Below are 7495 nucleotides of genomic sequence, written 5' to 3' on the forward strand. Positions count from 1 at the left end.
GACCATGCATGGCACTTCTCGACCGTGTCTCCGAGGGCAGTTGAACGAGCGACTCATGAATGCTGCCGGGTCGGATGAGCCAATAACTTGAACGTGTTCGGTCAGTTTTTTGAGCAAGAATCACAACGTTACCTTACCTTCACCATGATACGGACTCCAAGTTCTTATGGCAGAGCATGAGGAGTTTCCTTCAATATGATGATGAGAATGGAAACCAGAAGCACGACTGGGTCTTCGTAGTCCGAGATCATACTTATATATCAGTCACAGTAACGTAAGCATGAGACTTTTTGGTAGTACCGGTGAACCAGATGGCCGCTGCGAGGGAATCTGGGACGGAGGACTCGTAATATCTCTATAGATCTGGCAAAAGCGAAAGACCCCTAACGTCAGGGGCTGACCACTGAGCTCACTCAGGCCCCGCTGGGCGGGCCAGAGTGGGTGCGAGCTGGAATTGCCATAGCTTATGGTTAGAGCAATAGGAAAGGGCCCTGCAGAGAGAACAGTCAGGATAACGAGCGCGGAGCCCACTTGGCAGGCGGCAGGAGCAGCGGGCAAGTGCTTGCTTGGTAGGCCAACAGCCCTGTGAACCGGGCGGGGCACTCAACGAAAGGGGGGCACGCTGAGCAAGTACGCAAAATTGGCCCTGTGGAGCTTTCAAAAAGAAAAGCAAGGACCACTACGGGAGGTCGAACCATGGACCGGAGGTAGTAGAACATGATCCGCACCGGTCAATATTGGATCAAACAATAGGGGACCGTAGCACTGACCTTTTTTTTTTCAAGACAATAGGTACTGTTCCCTACCGAGACAAGGGACACTCTCAACGGATCCTCCACGCGCTGGGTATACCATAGTTCTTCCGTGCGTCTTTATCGTGGCGGAAACAGAACAAGAGGGAAAGACCCGGCCGACTCGCCCAGGGCTCGAGGGCGAGCCATACGAGAGTGAGTCGAATTCTGTTTACGTTCTCAGTTTGGGTTCGGGCCCCTCTCGATCTTTTGCGTATAAGGGAAGGGGGAAGGAGTCTAAATCTATGAACATTAATGAACCACCATTGATGGACGTTGCACATGACACGAGAAATTCGACTCGACGGTCCGGTGCTAATAGAAGTCGCTTACTCTCCGTCTAGCGAAGGTGCCAGATCCTTAAAGTAAAGTATCTATCAGCCTAGTGTACCAACCACGTGGTACGACGGGCACTCAAAGACCTGGCGAATGAGGGCCCACCCCACCCAAGAGCTCTTATGTCATATGGGAACTCTCGGCTGGAAACAATCCTTATGGTTTTTATATCCGGTTAGAATAATAAGAAAGAATCAAAGTCCAGGTTGGTTGGTGAGCCTAGTGATAGGAGACTATCTAGCTTGGTTCGGAGAGCACTTGTTGGGTGTCAGATTCATTTTTTGCTAAATGTTACGGCCTAAATGCTGAACTATTGACCCTACTTGTTCGGATGGGTGTTCACCCCAAAGTGTTCCCGGACTGCATGCATACATCCGTAAGTAACTTAGTGCAACATGGCAAATTTCATTGAGAGGAATCAGCAAAGAAAAGAAATCTTCTCCGGGTGACAGGGCCGCCTCGGCAGCGTGGCTTCTCTGCCGAGCAGGAAACCACAAAAAGCATTGTGCTCTTGTAACTGATCTTTTAGTAGGCTAAGTTGCCGAATTTTGAAATCACTACAGGCACAGTGCAGGAAATTGTGGTCCTCAAAACAATGTGTCCCCATGATCATTTTACATCACGATATCTTTTTCTTCTGGTTATGCATTTTCCTCTGCACTTTTCTTTGTATTTCATTTATGGAATCGTCCGGGCAGAAACGGGCAAGAATCTCTTCTGTCGTAGAGGCCTCGTCGAGTGCTTCCGCTACGCCAGGAGATGATGATCCAAGAAAAAACAAAGTGGGACGGAGAGACGCCGATGGAAAAGAGGAGTTGAGGTCAGAGCCATCCACAAGCCACACCCCGCCGAACCCTTTTCCTGAAGCACCATCTATTGATTTCTTAAGGAAACGCATTAAAACGGTTCTTAAGTCCTGTCGAAATAGGTACCCGGCGGATCGCCTATTACGCTCTACTTACTCGGATCTTCACCTTGAAACGGCGAGCGCGGAGAAACGGATCAAAATCGCCCAGGTCCTCGAAGATATGTCCAAGCGAGGCCAAGATTTTCGGAGTAACAAAAGGGAGCAGCCCCATACCGACTTGATTATTCAAATCTGCGATTGGGAGCAGGATCACCTACGAAAAAGAAATTCACTGGTGTAGGTTTCTCTGCAGAAATCGAGGCCCCTACTTTCCTTCTAAGGGTAAGTCGGGGGAAAGAAGAGCGGGAACGAGGGCTTCTTTCACTGTTTCCCTAAGTTCAAAAGTGAATGTGGAAACGCTGTCTATGGTCTGGTTATAGCATCCCCTTTCTCAATTCCTTTCTGGTCAATAAGGATGGTTATAGCCAGCTTAGAAGGGAATTCTAAATGTAAGAAGTTGCTGGATGGTTTGCTCCAATGAAGAGGTACACCTAGGTAGGAGGGAGGGAGCTTTCCCACTTTGCAGACGAGTAGTTCTGCCGCTCGGCGTTGGATAGGAAAGGGGTGGAGAAGGTTCATTTATCAGGAATCTACTTGTTGCATAATGCACATGCCACAAACGATAAAGTGGAAGCACACTCAGATGAAGAGGATGGTGAATTGATCAATAATCCCATGTCTTTTTTTTGCTGAGAAATCTTGGATCAAGACATACAAGGCAGCATTGGTCAAACATAGGACTACCTAGGCTAGGTCATTCATTGCTTGGTCCGCTATATTCGTTTGTCTTCTAGTTCTCCACAGGGACTTCCTACTACTCCGCCGAATCTCTCATCTGAGAAAGTAGGTCACCTGGGTCGGGTAAAGCAGCATAGATAAGGCTGGAGTTTATGAACAAGTTGATGTCTACTAGGGCATTGACCGTACAAGCAGGTAAGTATAGGGCTCGGCTAGGAATTCGTTTATGCTTATATTTATAAGCTTTCTTCTCACTAGGTAGGGCGGGCAGTTGGTCTTATTGCCTTGCATCATATGAGAAGGAGTTCTTCCATGAAATAGAGGTCGTCTATGGTCTTTGTGGCATTGATGGATAGTACTGGTCTGTTGTCAACAAATAGACTGGCTAGGTCACAGTCTGCTAAGTCTACTAGTGGGATATGTGTCACATCCCTAGCTTCTGGTGCTGCCTAGTGTTTGCATCATGTTTAAATTTTGAAACTTGAACTGAGGAAATTTGGAAGCCTAAAAAACTTGAATAAAAGAAGGGCAAAAAAAAACCCTAAAATCTCATTCATTGTTCCAAAATGCTCTTCTTAAATGTTTGATAATTTTTGGCAAGGGTTCTGGTCCCAACCAAAATATTGAACATTTTTAAGGACTTAATCTTGGGACTTTGAATTTAAATCATTAGCTATTTGAATTTGAATTATATTCATATAATTAGAATATAATTTCAAATACCCCTGAAATATTTTATGAGCTTTTGGAAAAGTCCATCTAGCAAAACAAAAATATTCAGAGGAGTTTTTGGCATTGTTTGAATTATTTTTAAATTCAAAACAGTGGCAAAACAAATTTAAAAAAAATAGAAAACAGAACAGAAATATAAAACAGAGCACTTACCTGGCGCTCACCTCGCAGCCCACCTGGTGGCCAACAGGACCGGCCCAGTGCGGCCCAGCCCACCAAGCGTCCCCCCCCTGTCGTCTTCCCCACGCCAGTAGGCAGCGCGCGTGGCCGACGGGCGCCGACGCTGCCTCGGCCACCACCTGCTTCCCCGACCACCTCCTGCTTCCACCACGACGCCACGACCCTTCTAGCATCGCCACGCAGCCCCTGGCTCCCTCTCTCACTCTCCTCACTCGCTCCCTCACCCTCACTTTCCCCCTGGATCCCTTTCTCTTCCCCACCAAGCGGAGCTCGTCGCCGCCGATGCCGTTACCACGGCCACAACCACCCCCTTGCTCCCCTGACCTGTCCAAGAGCTCCGGGACATGTTCCTCATCCTCTCCACCAAGCCATGGAACTACGGATGCGCCACAACGTCGCCGGCATCGCCGTTTCCATCGCCGGCCGCCGAGGATCTTCACCGTCGATTCGCCACCATCGTCGCTTCCCCGAGCTCGCTGACCATCTCTACGCGACCCATGTGAGCTCCGCCACCGTTTCCCCCTCTTCCCCTCTTCGTTTGATTTCCGTAGCCGTCGCCCCCTTGATGACCGAGATGCACCGCCGCCTGAGCTCGCCGTCGACGATGCTCCGGTGACCAAATGGTCACCCTGGAGTGTCCAACCTACTCCTCGCGATGCGTAGCGCCCTTCTAGCCCCTTGCCCCGCTCTTCTACGCACTGAAACACGATCCCGCGCGCAACCGAACTCCGGCGGCCGCAAAAGAGCTCGCAGCCGGCAGCTCCGGCCACCCCAGCCTCCGCCACCGCCACCGTTGGATGCGCCACTCCACCCTCTCCCCGTAGCTGCTCCCTGCGCGCCAAAAAAGCCCCTGTAGTTGGTTCCCGATGCGCACCGCCGCGTCTGGCCTCGCCGGCATCATGTCGCCGGTGGGTTTGACCCCCGCTGACCGTTGACTGGTGGGCCCAGGTTGACCCTTGGGTCCATGACAGGTGGGGCCCGCCTTGCTAACTAATCCAGGATTAGCGCTAACTAAATTTAGTTAGATTAACTAACTACTGACAGAAGGGACCCACTGGTCAGTTTGACCCGGACCGTGCCACGTTGACCTGCTGACGTCATGATGATGTCAGGCTGACGCAGTAATGTTTTCTGGATTTATTTTTATTCAGAAAATTCCAGAAAATTGTATAAACTTCTAAAATTCATAGAAATTCAACCGTAACTCCAAATTAAATAATTTATATATGAAAAATGATCAGAAAAATCCAATCTATCCATCTGTACTATTTTCATGCATGTGAGAACAACTTATAGCTGCTGTTTAGCACAAATCATATAAATGACAATTGAATTTCACATATGGAGTTTGGTTTTGAACTTAGGGTTCAAACCAACTTCATTTAACTTTGTTGCTAGCTGCATTAGCTAAAACCACAGCATATTGCCATGTCACACTCATGCATCATATTGTTGCATTGCATTGGTTGTGTTCTTTCTCTGTTGCCGGTGTTTGTTCCCTCTCGATAGACGTGGTTCCGACGATGAGATCGATGACACCGATGAAGAACTATATTGTCTTCAGAAGTGCCAGGCAAGCAAAATCCCCTTGTTCATTCCGATAAGATCCCACTCTCTTGCTCCTGCTCTCTTTTACTGCATTAGGACAACAACGATTCATCTGTTACTTGTTGCGGTAGCTGAACCCCTTTATCCTCTGCATGACCTGTCATTCCACAGTAAATAGATGAAACCCACTAGCATGAGTAGGAGTTGTTTGAGCCCTGTTGAGCCTACTCATTCTTGCTTGTTTGTCATGCCTGCTACTGCTTAGAGTTGTGTCAGGTCTGATTCATCAGGAATGAATCAGAGGTGTGTGAACATGTCCTACTGTGTGTGAGCTAAGTGTGTGAACACGATTTGGTAAAGGTAGCGGTGAGAGGCCATGTAGGAGTACATGGTGGGTTGTCTCATTGAAGCCGTCCTCAGGAACTGTGTTCTGTGTTTGTGATCCATGATTCAGCTACTACCACGCATTGGGCCCGAAACCAATGGACCCTCTCGGCTTCTTAATCACCCTTGTCCTCTGTCCAGGAGTTGCAAGTAGTTTCTGGTGTTTGTAGTATGCTGGAGGCCGTGGGCAGCGCTGACCGGAGGGGTGGGCTGTGATGCGGTAGGCACGTGGCCGGGTATACCGGGCGCCCGTTTGGTGTCACGGAACCCTGTTCACATCGTTTGGGGCTGTGAGCGAAACTCCGGCCGGATCTCCTCATGGATGGAACCCGAATAGGCGATAAACCTGGACTAGAGACTTGAGTGTTTAGGTAGGCCGTGGCCGACACCCACGTTGGGCTTCCGCTTGAAGGTTGCCGAGTACATGTCATGTAAACGGCGGTAAGTGGTGAGAGCGTGTGTGAAGAAGTACACCCCTGCAGGGTTAACATCATCTATTCGAATAGCCGTGTCCGCGGTAAAGGACTTCTGGGTTGCCTGTACAGTTCATAGACAAGTGAAAGTGGATACTCTAAAATACGCAAGATAAGCGTGAGTGCTATGGATGGCGTTCTCATAGGGAGACGGGAGCGGATCCATAGTGGTGTATTGATATGGTGAATATGTGGACTCATGTGCGCCACCTCAAAAGAGTTACTTGCAGTCGTAGTTCAGGATAGCCACCGAGTCAAAGCTGGCTTGCTGCAGTTAAACCCCACCATCCCCTTTGTTGATAATGATGCATATGTAGTTAGTTCTGATGTAAGTCTTGCTGGGTACATTTGTACTCACGTTGCTTAATTTATGTTTTTGCAGAGAGACTTCAGTCTCACTAATAGTTCCACGTGGACTTCGACGTTTAGCTTGTTACCTCAGCTACGATCTTGTGCCCTCGGCAGGATCTGGTAGATAGTCAGGCTTCTCAGCCTTTTTCATTTGTAGATGTCTGTACTCAGACATGTTGAGCTTATGCTTGTGCTTTGATTTGTATGCTCTGAATGTTGGGTCATGAGACTCATGTTTGTAATATCTCGCTCCTCGGAGCCTATTGAATAAATACTTGAGTCGTAGAGTCATGTTGTGATGCCATGTTGTGTTTGCACATATCGAGCATATTGTGTGTATGTTATTGAAATGCTTGGTATGTGTGGGATCTGACTATCTAGTTGTTTATCTTTAGTAGCCTCTCTTACCGGGAAATGTCTCCTAGTGTTTCCACCGAGCCATGGTAGCTTGCTACTGCTCTGGAACACTTAGGCTGGTCGGCATGTGTCCTTCTTCGTTCCTGTGTCTGTCCCTTCGGGGAAATGTCACACGATGAATACCGGAGTCCTGTTAGCCCGCTACAGCCCGGTTCACCGGAGTCCTGCTAGCCTAGTGCTACAGCCTGGATTCACTCGCTGATGACCGACACGTTCGATGCTGGGTCATGGATGCCTGTCCCTGTAAGTTTGTGCCACTTTGGGTTTACGACTAGCCATGTCAGCCCGGGCTCCTTATCATATGGATGCTAGCGACACTATCATATACGTGTGCCAAAAGGCGCAAACGGTCCCGGGCAAAGGTAAGGCGACACCCGTGGGAATACCGTGCGTGAGGCCGCAAAGTGATATGAGGTGTTACATGCTAGATCGATGTGGCATTGAGTCGGGGTCCTGACAGCGTTGGTATCAGAGCTTGACTGCCTGTAGGATTACCAAGCCAAACTGGTCGAAGTTGAGTCTAGAAATTCTTTAGTTATATAAGGGAATTGATTGTGGGATGGAACGTAAGGCTCTTTTTACTCCTTATACCTTATGCCCTTCTGATCAGAGTCATCTTATCTTTCCTACGGGGATTA

Source organism: Triticum dicoccoides, chromosome 3B, assembly GCF_002162155.2.
Source record: "Triticum dicoccoides isolate Atlit2015 ecotype Zavitan chromosome 3B, WEW_v2.0, whole genome shotgun sequence".
Taxonomy (NCBI): domain Eukaryota; kingdom Viridiplantae; phylum Streptophyta; class Magnoliopsida; order Poales; family Poaceae; genus Triticum; species Triticum dicoccoides.